Source organism: Carettochelys insculpta, chromosome 21, assembly GCF_033958435.1.
Source record: "Carettochelys insculpta isolate YL-2023 chromosome 21, ASM3395843v1, whole genome shotgun sequence".
Classification (NCBI taxonomy): domain Eukaryota; kingdom Metazoa; phylum Chordata; order Testudines; family Carettochelyidae; genus Carettochelys; species Carettochelys insculpta.
The window spans coordinates 6,574,151-6,588,245 of NC_134157.1; the positions used below are offsets into that span (position 1 = coordinate 6,574,151).

General features: G+C 50.4%; 1 protein-coding gene across 2 annotated transcripts in view; it reads left to right on the forward strand.

Moving 5' to 3' along the window:
* Positions 1-14,095, forward strand: part of ASTN2 (astrotactin 2) — a 708,908-nt gene that overhangs the window by 164,567 nt on the left and 530,246 nt on the right. The gene's annotated exons all lie outside the window — the stretch shown is intronic.

Consider the following 14,095-nt stretch of genomic DNA (forward strand, 5'->3'; position numbering starts at 1 on the left):
AGTTTTGCAAAAGCAATATTATGAGGAGATGCTGCAGGAAGGGAAGCTGGAGAAGAAATTCAAAGGGATCTCAGGGAGGCCTGATTGATGTTTGGGATGGAGAAATGTGAACTCTCACAGTATATCTGGCCAAAACACTCTATAACATGCACGGTAGTTTTCCTCAGAGCTACCACTGGATGCAGCTCTATCAGCCGCCACATGTTTGGGACCATTGCTAAGGCAGCACTTGACCTCGTCTGAGCTGAGTTAGAAGGCAGGGTGCTTAGGCTGATAGCTGGTTGGTACCAGCGGTAGTCCAGTCATTGCTACCTCTGGTGGAACTGCATTGGTGCTAGTGTGCTGTGGGAAAGCTGAAGAAAAATGCCAGTGTAAGCCCAGCCTGAGGGAGGGAGAAAGCGGAGAAGTGGCATCCCTGAAGCACAAGGCCTTAGGGATGAGTGCTGACAATCTCACATGGCCTCACTATTGTCATTACCAGTTAGTGGCACCTGAGAGTCCCAGGCACGGCCATAACCCCATTGTGTTGGGTGCTGTACAAACACACACAGTCCCTGCCTCATAGTGTTTACAAGCTAAGACAAGAGACAGCAGATGGCTACAGACACATGTAGGACTAGAAGGAAACAATGAGACAGCTCTGGTCAGTTTGATGGACAGTGATCTCAGTACACCAGCATTGCCAAGTCTTTTGCAACCATCACAGCAGACAGGGGTTTTAGAAGGTGAACAGTTGGTTTTGCAGTGTGGGGTTGTGTCCATAAAGCTGACCTGATTTCCAAGCTGTGTATACAAAAGTACCTGGTACAAACCAGGGAGCTGATTGGCATTTTCTGTGTGCTTTGTCTCCATAAAGCTTTGATTGTGCTGTAACTCAAGAGAATTGCTTGCTAGTTAGTGAACACAGTCGGCGTCTGGTTTTGGTTTGCTCTAGTGTCCAGCCTAGGATCAAGCATGACCAGAAACAAACATTTCTTGGAGCATATATTTATGGAGTGTGAACACTAGGATTTATAACCATGCTGGATTGTTCAGGTGAATCTGGCAGTCAATTAGCTCAAGTTAGACTGCTTCCAGAAATGCGAGTGCCTTACATAACACCCATGCATGTGTTCCAGAGCTCTTTTCTCCATTAGTGATGGCTGGACCACAGATAGAAGTTACTGAATCTCCTACAGTCTTAGCTAAGAGGGTTAGCACTTTTAGCTCAGATGGGAAAGGCCCATCTATTAAGTTCTAAAGCAACGGTTCCCAACATTTCCTTTATGTGGACCCCGATGTCATCGAAAGCTTTTGTGGACCACCATGTAAGCAAGCCACTTTAAACATTTTTAACTTAGCCAATGGCTAATGGGAATGAAACTTGTGTATCAAAAGGTATTTAAGACACAGCTATTTCAAAAATTTTTATGCTCACTCACAAACATACTGCACTCATCACTGTACGTTTACTTGCAGTAGGCCTACCAGTGGGAAAAAGGTAATGAGGTGGCTGATTTTGTTTTGCAGATAGTGCTTGATGCCAGGTTCTAGCAATGATGGTCTCAGTTGGAGATTTACTTCAAGTTGAAGTTTATTCTGATACTTGGTCTTCTGTGCAACAAGCACTGAAAATCCAGGTTGTGGGAAAAGGCATCAGAAATGTTATTGTCTTGACAGGCAAGGCTGGATATGCCAAAGCAACTTTAAGCCAACTGTCAGTCAACTGTTGCCGAGAAAAATCCTGGTTTAAAGCACTGCCCACAAAGCTGTCTTGCTCTGTTGAGGTCAGGTTTGCAAGGATGACATCATTGAAGCTTGCAACGGGATTTCATATCCACTTGAATTTTGTGTCAGGCATAGGGAAGTACTCGCGTAGGTTTGTTTTCAAAACTTTAGGTGCTCTCTGAAATGTTTCACAGTGTTTGGAAGCTGCATCTTTACTGTGACCAAAAAATCTGACAGATTTGCAAATGAGTCATAATTAGACTGCTCAAGTCATTTGGCCCACATCTCTATTTCCTTCATCATTGCTTCTATTTTGTCATGCGCATGAAATAAGGTAATTGATTTTTCTCTGAAGGTGCAGATTCAGACCATTGAAATGGTTGAAAAAACCTGCCATACATGCTAATCTGGAAAGTCACTGAAAATCACCAAAGTGATCTGAAAGTTCAAACTTTGAGTCAAATAAAAAAATTCTCACTTCGGAGAGTCAGTGGACTTCAGTGTGCAGAAGTTGATGGAGATCTTACCCATCTCCTCACACAGAGCTGCAAATAATCACCAGTTCAGTGGACTGGCCTTGATGTGATTAACTGTTTTAACTACTTCTTCCAAAATGGTCTTGAGATCAGTAGGCTTTTTCTTAGTTGCTAACATCTCCTTATGGATGCTGCAGTGAATAAGTGTTGCTCATACAGCCACTGTTCTTACACATGTAACAACCCCACTATGTTGGCCTAACATTGCCTGCGCCCCATCTCTGCTGTCTGACACATTTTGATCAATCATTCCCGTTTTCAATGATGAAGCTGTTCAGCATGTCAAAAATAGACTCTGCAGTTGAGCATGTGGGCAAACATTTACAAACAAAGCCCAAGTGTATTTCTCCATTATGATCATACCTCACATAGTCAAGTAGGTTTGAAAGATTTTCAGTTTCATCCAGTTGAAGTGCTTAAAATCTGCTGGCTCATATTCTCGCTAGTAGCTGATCACATGTTGTGGGCCATCTGATCGATTCTGCATTGAAGTGTGTTATCTGACAGTGAACTCTTGTTACTTGCCCTCTCTCTCCCAGCATAACACCCACCATCTCCTTAGCCTCTCGCAGTATCAACTCCTTCCTGTCTTCCCCTTTCTTTGCTATAAGCCAGTACGAGGTTTCTACTGCCTTAGCATTACCACTGCCTTGAGATGCGCATTCTTGGAGCTTGTTTTCAAAAAGTTCCGTTGACTTGGACTCGTGTTCCTCATGTTTAGTCTCAAGATGACAGCAGAAATGAGCAGGTTTTAAGCTTTCATTCTAGAGAACATCCTGGTGCACAACGCATCTTGGTAACGGTTTGTTCTCAGTTCCAAAGGAAGTAAATCCTAGTTTAAAGTCTTCACTGCTGTATTTCCTCCTTACCTTTGCTGTGCTGAGTTTGATTTGCTGATGTCTCACTGTCATTTTGACCTGCCATCTCTTTTCTTATGAGCCCGCTGGATAAAAGCCACTGATCCCTTCTTGGGCTCCCACATTCTAACTGCCAAATGTGCAAAGCGCATTGATCATTACTCACATTGGGGGCACTCTGCAAATGCCTTCACACACCCTCACAATGGACACACACAGACTCCGGGGGGGCACATGAGGAAGCATACTCATCTCCCCCCAACAGACACACGCCCTCCATGTGAGCACACTCCCAGCTCTCCCCAACACACACACTATGGGTACACACCCAGCTCTCCCTGACACACACTCTCTCTCCGCCCCCACGCCCCCTCCCACTACAGGCACATCCCCAGTTCTCCTGCAAGCCCACCCCCAGCTCCCACAAAAACACACACCACAGACACTCCCAGCTTCCCTAACACACGCACTCTGTGGGCACACTCTGACCTTCCCCCCACACACACCCTGTGGGCACACTCCCAGCCCCGCTACTCCCCTGACCCACCCTGGCCAGGCCTGGCCTTGCCATGGGGAGAGGGGCAGAGGTTGGAGCCTGGCACAGCCAGGCCTGGCCTTCCTGCTCTCCCACTCCCTAACACAGCCCCTTCCAGCCATCCTTCCAAACAAAACCCACTCTCCAGGCATCCCCCTTGCCTCAGCAAAGTCCTTGAATCTGCTGCTGGCCCATGGAAAGGGGATGTGATAACCAATTTTCTTCCTTCCCATGCACTGCCTGCAGGACTCTCATGGACCACCAGTCTGCAGACCACAGGTTGGGAACAGCTCTTCTAGAGGTGTGAGGTTCAAAATTCCCTTTTTGCTGATGTCCAGATCTGGAGTTAAAGAGAAACTGCATCTACAGACCTGTCTAAGTTATCATAGAATCGTAGCTCTGATTTATCAAGATGGGACTTAAAAATCTCTAGGGATGGAGATTCCACGACCTCTCTGGGCAATGCATTCCAGTGCTTCAGCACCTGCCTGGTGAAGAAGTTTTTCCTAATATGCAACCTACACCTCTCTCTCTGTAAGTTGAGACCATTGCTCCTTGTTCTGCCATCTGTCACCACTGAGAACACTCTCCATCCTCTTTAGAGCTCCCCTTCAGGAAGCTGAAGTCTCCTATTAAATCACCCCTCAGTCTTCTGCAAACTAAATAAGCTCATATCCCTCAGCTTTGTGCATTTTCCTGCACTAGAACAATGCCAAAATGTTGCAAATATTTATCAGTATCTTGAGGCTCCAACTGATGCCTCAAAGTATGTTTTGTACAAAAATTTTAACATAGTCTTGCAACGGGGTGAATTCAGGGACACAGACTGTTGTGGTGGCGTATTTATACTTCTGTGGGTTGTTGTAGACATGTTACAAGATGTAGCTGTGGTTACTGTAGTGTTTGTAACTCTGGGTATTAGCACGGGGTCACATTACTGTTTGGGAATCTGTCAGGTGTCAGTGACAAGCGTGCGCCGAGATTCATTGGTACCATTGAGTGTGTCTTTGTTCCTCACCATGCATAACAATATTGTGATCGAGGGCTTTGTAACTCATGTAAACTACAGTAGTTTTTCACTGATCCTGCCAGGCAGCACTGGGTGCTTGGAGGGAGTCCTGCTCTTTGTTCAAGCCTGTGAAGTAAATCTGCTACCCATTCGGCTTTGTTGGCTGTGCCAGAGATTCATTCCCATGTCCTCTGTCAACGGCTGAGTCCCGGAAGGTCCCTCTAGAGAGCTGCATTGCTGCGTGTGACAAATGTCACCCTTTTGGATCCTGGCTCCCCTTCTGCCCTACCTTGCCCCATCTGTTTTCCCTGTCTACATGGCCCAGCAGCCATCCACATCGCGGGAGTGGAGAAATATTTAACTGGCTCTAAATGGGTGTCTGTGAATGCCATTAAGATGTTGGCTTAGTCCTCTGCTACGTGGTTTCAAATTGCAGTGTGGGAGGTCTCAGTTGAATATTAGAAGAAACTATTTCACTAGAATGACTGGAATGCATTGCCTGGGGAGGTGGTGGAATCTCCATCCCTAGAGGTTTTTAAATCCCCTCTTAAAAAAGACTTGGCTGAGATGCTGTGGTTGGGATTGGTCCTGGTTTGAGCAGGGGACTGGACTTGATCTCATGGTCTCTTCCATCCTTATTATTCTACATGCTCATGGCTTCAATTTCATCCTTTTCCAGTGCTGATCTCCATCCCTAGAGGTTTTAAAATCCCAGCTTGAGAAAGCCTTGGCTGGGATGATGTAGTTAGGAATGGTCCTGCCTTGAGCAGGGGGCTGGGCTTGATGATCTCTTGAGGTGTCTTCCAACCTAGGATTCTACATATTCACGGCTTCACTTTCCCCCTTGCCCAGTGCTGTGTAATATCTCTCATGGTCATGGTTTACCTGTTCTTCCCCAGCCAGTCATGGTGACCCCACTTGAGCCCAGTTCCCAAGCCACCTCTGTTCCAGCTCGAGATGCATATGCCGACAATCCCTAGAGTCTGGGCGGAGGGGGTGGAGCATTCATCTGTCCTCACTAGATGTGGGCAACCTGCCACTGCATTGCCTGGATCCTGATTCCTTCCTCATTGGAGCAGGGGAGCCCTCAGACTTGTTGGGCTCCTGGGCAAGGTGGTGGCATGTATTTGTGTGTGTGGCGGGGAGGGGGGTGTTCAGCCTTGCGCTCCCAGAAGGGGCAGAGCCTCAGACAGAAGGAGCAGCGCTGGGGGGCATCCAGCCCTCAGCACTGCCTGGACCATTCCCTACTCCACCTTTCCAGCCCTTAGAACCGTAGGGAACACTCTGGTGGCAATTTAAAGAGCCCACAGCTCCAGACACTGCTACTGCTGCCAGAGAAGAGATGGCTGAGGCTGGGAGTCCTGGGCCCTTTTGAATCGCTGTGCCTTGGGATAATTGCTTCCTCCATTTCCCTTGGGCCTGCTTTGGAGCCTGAACTGTGGGTAGCAGCACCATGGCTGTCCATGTCTGTGCTCAGCCCAGGCCCCTGCAGCAGGCTGTCAAGTGGCTGGACTTTTATATTGGGTCTGGAAACCATTTGTATGCCTGGCGTGGCTATTGGCACCCAAATATTGTGCTGTGGTGCCATGTGAGGTGTCATATGAAAGCTGGTGGTGCCCTGAATCCATCTGAGCTACTTGTGCATCTGTAACCTGTGTGTATGTAAAGTTACAGATTTTAGCTCTGCAGCTGTGTGAGAAATGTTCCAGGGCTGAGGTTCGCAATGGGAGGTGGGGCTCCACCCCAGCCAGGACAATAGACGGAGCAAAGGCCCAGATGGCCAACGCCCACTTTGTGATGATGGGGTTTCTCTACTGGGACTGCAACAAATGGAAGCTCAGCACAGAGACCCACCTGGTCAGGTGGTGGGCCAAGACCTAGGGAGAAGAATGGACTTTTCCCTCCACGTGTGAAAAGCTATAAGATGGGCCGTGGCACATATTTTCTTTGTTCTTCAGTCCTCATGAGTTAAGCCTGTCTGGATCAGGGGAGGGGGGCAGGCCATCCCTAAGAGGGATGATGTGGATTTAGCAGTGTCCACCTTGGAGCTTTTGTCTCATGGCCTCCAAGGGTCCGTGTCCCAGCATGTGGACCCCAGCGGGCTGGAGCTACAATGCTTCAATGACTGAATCTAAATAACCTGAAATGAACTTTCAGAGACTCTCAAGAATCATCAAATAACATCACTGGTCTGCTTCAGTAGTTATGACTGATGCATATAAAGTACTGCTTTAACAATTCTTCTCTCTAACCATGTTCTTTCTTTGGTATTAATAAACCCTTAGATATTAGATCTAAGGATCTGGCTGTTTGTTTGGGTAAGATCCAAGTATATACTGACCGGATTCTGGGCATGGGTCCTTTGGGGTCTGGAAGAATCTGTGTGGTGTTTGGTGAACTAGGCTTAAGAGCTTCTCACCTAAAGTTGGGGGTTGTTGGTCTGGGCTGGTAGAGCAGCTGACAAGTCTGTGGGTTTGCTTGTGTGGCTTCTGGCTGGCCATTGGGGCTGGCAGAAGTGCTGTGGAGGCTGGTTGGATTTGCCTTAGTGAGAAGGAAATCCCAGCCTGGGGCTGTGGCTGGCCCGGATTTCAAGCAAAGATGCCCTGGAGTGATTCCTTTAGCTGTGCCCAGGAGCCCTGTCCTGTCACACAGGTGCTAGCAGCAGGGGCTGCTTTCACGAGAACATCAGCCATTCCCTTGGTGCACACTCAGCTCACCCTCACCTCTCGGCGGTCCCACTCTCTGTCAGGACTCAGCTGACTCTGGGGCACAGAGCAGCGCGGGGGGAGGGACATTACGTGGGCGAATATGCATGTTCACGGCTTGGAGGATTAAAGGCCTGTGTTCTTATCACTGCAGAACAGAGCATTATAAATCCAGTCTAAGAATACCAAATCCCCTTGCGACTCGGCCATTGTTTGGGAATATTAAAAAGCCCTGAGACAGAAATAATCAGTTTCCAAATGACACATTGTCAAAGAAAACATTTCTCATATTATCCCTTCCCTCCTCTTTCTCTTGCCCACTCCTTCTGTTGGATAATTTAGCATGAAAAAGAGATTAAAGTGAGGCCAGCTTCAATGCCTCCTAAGTTTAGCTTCTTTTCAGGAAGATCTCCCATCTTGGTGTGTGTTAGGTTTGAACCAGGGGCTGTCCACTCTGCAGTCAGGGCACAGCTGAGAATGAGCTACAGATGAGCAACCCTTTTAGGAAAGCAGCTGCTGCTGGGTCATGATGCCTGGAGAGCTGCTGTCTGTGTGCCGCTGCCCTGGTGTGAAACGGTGGTTGCTTCCACCAGGTACCAGCAGAGCAGAGAATGGGCACGGAGTCCTCATGGAACCAGCAGCTCACCTGTGAGCAGCCTCTGGGGGCTGTTGGTTGGGGAGAGGCTCTGGCCAAGACATGTCTCCTGGGTAGTGTTAGGGAGTGTAGCACTGGCTCTGGGCAGCAGCCCCAGGAATGCTGTGGGTTTAGTATTCCTCATGCGTGCACATCAGCCACGTTTCGCTGCACATCTGTGCCTTGCTGCCTGCAGGTTATGGCCCGGCTGCGCCACGGGAGGGATTAAAATGCCGCCTCCTTGATGTTTTGTGGAGGGGGAGGATTTGCCTGTTGCTTGTCCTTTCCCAGGCTGCTGGAGTTGGTTTCTGAACCCGCTGCAGCAAGGCACTGGAGGGAATGGGAGCCCCATCCTGTCAGGGACTGGCTGGAGTCCGTTTCAACCGTCTCTTTAACAGGAAACCTCTGTGCACCTTTCTTCTACTCAGCCACACTCGACCTGGCCCCCCACCAGTTCTGCCACCTCTCCTGTCTGCTCTGCTGGACAGTGCTGTTCGGTGGGGCTGTGTAGATAGAAGGCAGAGCTGCCCTTGAAGATGAGCCATTCAACTACGTGGCTCAGCAGGAGATTTTCTTGAACCAGCCCTGTCATCTCCCATGGCACAGGATAACTCCGGGCCAGAGGAGGAAGCATCAGACCTCTGTGGCTCTGTGCAGTTTGTGATTTCCCTGAGGCAGAAACATCTCAGTGGGCCCAATACAATAGACTGACAATTTTATTTGCTGCAGTCTGAGCTACTTCCCGAAGCCTCTTCTGATGGAAGGAGCCATGGGCGGGGGCTGTCAATCTGGCTTACCAGTGCAAACCCCTGGCAGCTGGAGTGGCTGCACTTTCACCAATTGTTCAGATCACGGTTGTATTTGATCCCTCCACGTTTTTGCTTCCCTCATCTGGGTATAGTTGACAAAGGATTTTCCCATGGTAGGAATTTCTGTGGCTGCCCAGGCTTTTTTCCCCTGCGCTCAGACTCCTGGATCCATTGCAGACCCTTTGGAAGTAGAGGAAACCCCTGTGGAGGACTGCTGCAGGGGATGGCTTGAACAGGGCACTAAGCAATACAGCCATCTGGAAAACCAGCAATCTCTTCTGAGAGACTCCCCAGCCCTGACTAGCCACAGGCTCTGTGGTTGGAGCTGGGGTGGCCAATAAAACAGCAGCATTTGGCCAGGATTAGTTCTTGGCAGACAGCTGTGGCTATATTTCCCTGTTCCCTAAAGGTACAGGCAGTTGCAGCTCCTGTTGGCCACAGGTTGCCATTCCCAGCCAATGAGAGCTGCAAGAAGTAGCATGGATTGGATGAACGCGTCCTGCAGCTCCCTTGGCCAGGAAGAGCAGTTGGCAGCTGGTGGGAGCTGCCTTCACCCGTACCTGCAGAGGCTCAGGTAAGCGCAGCGGTGGTGGCCTGCCTGGGACTAAACCTGGGGAACTGGCTCCAGCCCACAGCCTGGTATTTCTTCACCCCTGTGTTAGAACATACTCTTGGGAGAGCCAGGTTCAAGTCCCTGCTGCGCCTGGTTCACTCTCCTGGGAAGTCTCCATAGTTTCCCACATCCCAGGCTATGGGGCATTCTGGGTTTGTGTGTGTCTGGCTTTCACCAGAAACTCTGTCCAGTACCGGAGGCCCCCTCCAGTGACACACATGCAGGGCCGTGTCTGAGGAGAGGTTCGGTTTTGAGGCATTTGGGATTTTCTGAGGATGGTTTCATTGAAAGGTTGCTGACTGTGCTTGTCAGCGTATGAAGGGCCATGTCCCTCTTCCCTGCCTGAGCGGTGGGCCATGTTAGGACTAAGTGGACAACACCCACTTTGGCTCTGAGTGTAAGCTGGGGAGGCAGCCTGTCAGAGCTGATGGGGGATGCTTTGGCTGTTTGAAGGCCTCCTGATTGCGAGGAGAGGCTGCCTCCCAAGCTCGGTTCTGAGGCCGGGGCTGGGGGTGTTTTCTTGTAGAAATTCCTTTGTGTTTCTATTCCTTCTCATCTGAGGGAGCTCAGAGCTCAGCCATGTCATTCACTGTAAATCCAGCCCACCCACTCCCTACCTCCCCTCCCAAGCAACTGCCTGATGGGGCAGCGGGTGCCCAGCTCCTGCAGGAGAGTTGTGTGGTGCCATAGGATGCTGGCTGTTCCTGTGGCATGCTATGCCTCATCGTGACTAATAGCCGCCATCTTGGCTGACTTCAGGGTCGAACTGGAATGCTCCAGAGCAAAGAGCAGGAGCTGATCCAGCTTGAGCTAAAGGTCCTGGGGCTGGGGGCTGGCTGTATAAACTTGTGTCTTTTGCACCTCAGTCGGGGGCCGGGGGAGGGGACATTTAAGATGCCCAGCGATGAGTTTTCCACACAGGCTTGCTGCAGTTCAGGGGGCGCAGCCTCCCTAGGGGTTCCAGTCCCTGTGGGATGAGGGGTTGAACGTCACCCTTTGGTCACTGTGTCTGTGTTGCCCTCAGAGGAGACTCCTACTGCAGAGTCTCCGTGGCTGTGTGGTCAAGTGGATGAGGTTGTACAGCTGGCTGTGTAGCAAATCCACAGGCAGAAATTCCTCATCCACAGGCATGACTCCCCCACGAGGGCACAGAATCTCAAGAAACGTCATGATTTATATCACTGCCGTGCCTCGGGGTTCTGGCCCAGTACCAGCGCTCCATTGGGCAAGGCACTGGCCAAACCCAGAGGGGGACTGAAACTGGACTCCCTCTTTCTCAGGATCTCATGGACACCCTCAGTCTCTCCTGGTACAGGCCCCGAGGAGAAACCCTTCCTCGGTCTGCAGTCATCCTCTTGTGTGCTCTTCTCCCAATCACAGCTCCAGGAGTCTTTCCTGGCCACTAACACGTTCCATACCCTGACAGAAACTGTCTGCTAAATGGGGAGCCACACGCTGAGCAAAGTCATTCCACCTCCCTGAGCCCTTCTTCCTATTAGTGTCAATTACAGAACCACAGGAGAAAACAGATGAGGCTGGGGAGGGGCTCCTAGTCAGAACTGCCGTACTGCGTTTTCTACAACAGATCGGAGGTTAGGCAGTTAGGCTGGGCTGGGGAGACTGGGGCTTCCCAGAGGCCTCTCTCCTTCTGGCCACCTTGCCTCACCTCCTGCTGCTGTGCGCCCTTGTGCTCCAGGTAACCAGCTGCTGGATTGATGACTGAATATACCACTGGAGAAGCATGGGAGTGGGTGGTGCTGCCAGGATCAAACAAGGACAGTGCTTTGCATTCTTCCCAGCCCTCATCAACCAAACCAGCAATTTCTGAGACTTCCCCCATGTCCCAGAACTCCCAGGGCTCTGAGCCGCCGTCTCGTATTCCTGATATCTTTCCATCCTCCCGGGGACATGGGCTGTAATTCTGTTGCCGGCTTAGAGGCAAATAGGTTTTCCATTGTGTCGTGGTTAGGGGGGAAAAAACTGGTGGAACTTGGTGAAATATCCTGGGCTGTGAATGGGCACATGTTGGTTGAATCCTGCGTGCCACATAGGTGCCTGTGGGTCTGAGCAGCATGTTTACCAGGCACAACGCTGAAAAAGGGTCCATCTATAGCGCACAAGCGTGCAGGCTTTGTAGGTGTTTATCAGAAGTCACTAGGCAGATCTGTGAGCCTGAGACTGTTCTGTTGTGTGAGGAGGAATTTGTGAGGATGGAGGGGTGATGCTTATCCACCCCGGTGACTGTGTGAGTCTGGTGGTGGCTGGGAGCCATTCTCCACTCATGGACTTGTAGGCGCAGTTGTGAGATCCACCCACCAAGTACAAATGTGCAGAGAGCATGTGGGTGTGCTAAGAGATGGACCTGTATGACCCAGTGGGTGCATGTGGTATCTCACGATTTGCTTCGTGTGCGATGCTCTGTATGCCTCCGCAGCTTTCTCTCTAAGTTGAGTGTGACTGCATTGTGATGGTACTGGCTCAGAACACATGCAAAGACTGCTCTGGGTGAAAGCAGTGACTGAGTCTGCCTTTGGCTGCGTGTCTATCTCCCAAGCTGATGCATCTTGTGAATTGCAAAGTTAAACATTAGCTTTTTCTAGATTATCCAGTTTATGTGTATCAGATTGCTGTCCTCTCTCAGTGTTTTTACTGAATCCTGATGAAATGTTTGTGTCTGTTCTACGGAGTGTAAAGTTCCTGGATTTGGACATTCATGTGCTGAAATATATTCCTCCCTTTCCCTGGCAGTTACACATTGTGCTGTAAAGCCTCTATTGTTCATGCCATTCCTGATTTGTCTGCCACAGTATGAAACCGACTAGAAGCTGCAGAGGGACTAAGACATTTTTCTTGCCTGCCTGCATCAGGTTCCCATTTAAAGGATGCCAGCGTTTCCCACCAGAACAGCTGCCGTCTGGATTGTGGCAGTGAAAGCTTCTCCAGTGTTGCTTAACCTGAGTGTCTTGACATGGAGGGCCCACCTTTGAGCCTGCACTTGCGTTAGGAAGCACTTTTGCAATTGTTCCTGTCAGCAGTACCTCTGCCAGCAGGGCCTGTGCAGTACTGCTTGGGATGGGTCGCCTTGTGGCTGGCGCTCTGGATGGAGATGCAGTAGATCTGGGGTCAGCTCTTGCCTCTTCCACAGCCTTCTTGTGTAACTTTATCGACCAGAGCTTCCATTCCCATCTGCAAAATGGGGAAAGTTCTTCTCTCTTTGCCAGCCGGGGCGGGGTGAGGATAAACTCCGTAATGCTGGGAAGGTGTTCAGATGTAGGGTGAAGAGTGCAATGTAAATGATAAATCCATCCCAGTGATGTGTGTGTGATAAGGTCCCTGTGGGTGTGGGGAATGAAAAAGACTGGACCCTGGAATTGCCCAAGAGGTTCCTGCAGAGCAGTGCTGGCGATCAGCCATAGGAAGGATGAGCCAGTGGTTAATGTGCTAGACTGAGCTCCAGATTCAATTTGCTGCTCTGCTGCAAACTTTGTGGCCTTGGTCAAGTCACTTGGTGTCCGTTGAAGCTCCCTGTCCGCACAGCAGGGAAATTAGCGCTTCCCTGCCTCCCCAGGACGTAAGGGTAAATGCATCAATACCTACTTTGCACTGGACAGAGAGTAAGTTACTGAAGTATGTGCTTTTAATCACCGATGTATCTGCCCCCGTGTGATCCCTCTAGTGTGGATGTGCTGCATGATTGTAAAATGCTTCTAATCAGGATCATTCCCACAGGTGCAGCATGTCTAGGCTGGGGGTTTGCAGTGGGTAGCTTGGCTTGACCTTCATGAGATTCTTAGATAATTGCACTGTTGCTGCCCACAGGGGCTACGTCTACACGTGCAGCCAACATCGAAATAGCTTATTTCAATGAATAACGTCTACACGTCCTCCAGGGCCGGCAACATCGATGTTCAACTTCGACGTTGCTCAGCCCAACATCGAAATAGGCGCAGCGAGGGAACGTCTACACGTCAAAGTAGCACACATCGAAATAGGGATGCCAGGCACAGCTGCAGACGGGGTCACAGGGCGGACTCAACAGCCAGCCGCTCCCTTAAAGGGCCCCTCCCAGACACAGTTGCACTAAACAACACAAGATACACAGAGCTGACAACTGGTTGCAGACCCTGTGCCTGCAGCATAGATCCCCAGCTGCCGCAGAAGCAGCCAGAAGCCCTGGGCTAAGGGCTGCTGCCCACGGTGACCATAGAGCCCCGCAGGGGCTGGAGAGAGAGCGTCTCTCAACCCCCCAGCTGATGGCCGCCATGGCGGACCCCACTATTTTGACGTTGCGGGACGCGGATCGTCTACACTGTCCCTACTTCGACGTTGAACGTCGAAGTAGGGCGCTATTCCTATCTCCTCATGAGGTTAGCGACTTCGACGTCTCGCCGCCTAACGTCGAAGTTAACTTCAAAATAGCGCCCGACGTGTGTAGACGCGACGGGCGCTATTTCGAAGTTGGTGCCGCTACTTCGAAGTAGCGTGCACGTGTAGACGCAGCTAGGGAGTGGGAACTGCGGCAATATGTCTGCTGGTGTCTAATGAGTCAGGTCAGCTGGATCAGCCTCCAGCAGAGTCAACCTTCCTTCTGCCCAGGAAATTGAGTACCATGCTGTGTTTGCTGTGCCAGGGTCTTTGAGATGAGACCTTCTGATATCCCCTCTGCTGAGGTGTCCGACCCCCACACACC